Source organism: Sinocyclocheilus grahami, unplaced genomic scaffold, assembly GCF_001515645.1.
Source record: "Sinocyclocheilus grahami isolate Dianchi unplaced genomic scaffold, SAMN03320097.WGS_v1.1 scaffold6547.1, whole genome shotgun sequence".
Taxonomy (NCBI): Eukaryota; Metazoa; Chordata; class Actinopteri; order Cypriniformes; family Cyprinidae; genus Sinocyclocheilus; species Sinocyclocheilus grahami.
The window spans coordinates 10041-11197 of NW_015510920.1; positions in this window are offsets into that span (position 1 = coordinate 10041).

Here is a 1157-nt window from a genome sequence, read left to right on the forward strand (position 1 = left end):
GATCCCATTCCACCCATCGGACCATCGGGCCCCGGCCCCATTGGGAACTGCTGAAACACACATACTGTTAACATCCATCCAGAAAATCATCAATAATACTAACAAAGGACTAAACCATGTTCCATACTGCATGAGAACGGTCAACTTACGTTCGGTCTGTTGCCACCAGGGCCGATTGGATTCATCATCGTGTAAATGTTTTCACTGGAATTCGTCGAGTCTACGAGGAAACGGATAACATTTCTCACTCCGCAATCTGATGTATTCAAATAACATTTCCCAAAACAAGAGCTTTTTAAGCTCATTTCCAGTCACTGAGGTCATTTCTCAACTGTTTTTATGAACTTACAATAAAAGAAGGCTGATACGAAATTCAGATAGATCAGATGAAAGCAAACTGACCTCCTGGGCTTGGCATGATGGGAGTTCCTGGAGGTCCGCCACCTCCTGGAGGCCCCTGCAAGATGAGCATGGAAAATGATTACTCACAAAGAACATTTCGGACAAACAGAGAGAGAGGGTGAGACAAAATTGTGTGCGTGCAACTCACCACATAGTTTCCTGGTGATGAAGACGAGTATGCTATCTGTGGGAAGAAGAGATATTAAGAAGCGTTAAGAGTTTCTTAAGAAGAGTTATTGCGATATTTAAATGATTGGAAGTGGCACTCACTGAGTTTGCGTTAGGGTTAGGCCAAGGCCCCCGACCTCCCGGAACCCTTGAAAACACAAGATGCAATGTTAGTGTGTGTATAGAAGCATGGCATAGACAGTGTGAGTGTGTTATACCATGGTGGAGACTCACATGTTCATACCAGGCATTCCAGGACCGCCGAGAGAGTTTGGAGGAGGCCTCATTCCACCGCCGTAGTTCTGCAAATGCAGAGATGGCAAAAGTTAACATACATATGAAACATGTTATGGTGCTGTAACAAGAAGGTACTTATAACTTGCTTTTATTTACCCTGGTAAATGTTAATTCAACACCTCATCTACAATAAATTGTTTTATAATACTATTATAATAAGTATAGGCAGGGTTGCCACATTTTTTGATTAATGAAATAAACATATATACACACTACCGGTCAAAAGTTTGGATAAATCCTTTCTTAAGGATCATGTGGCACTTTATACTGGAGTAATGGCTGATGGAAAT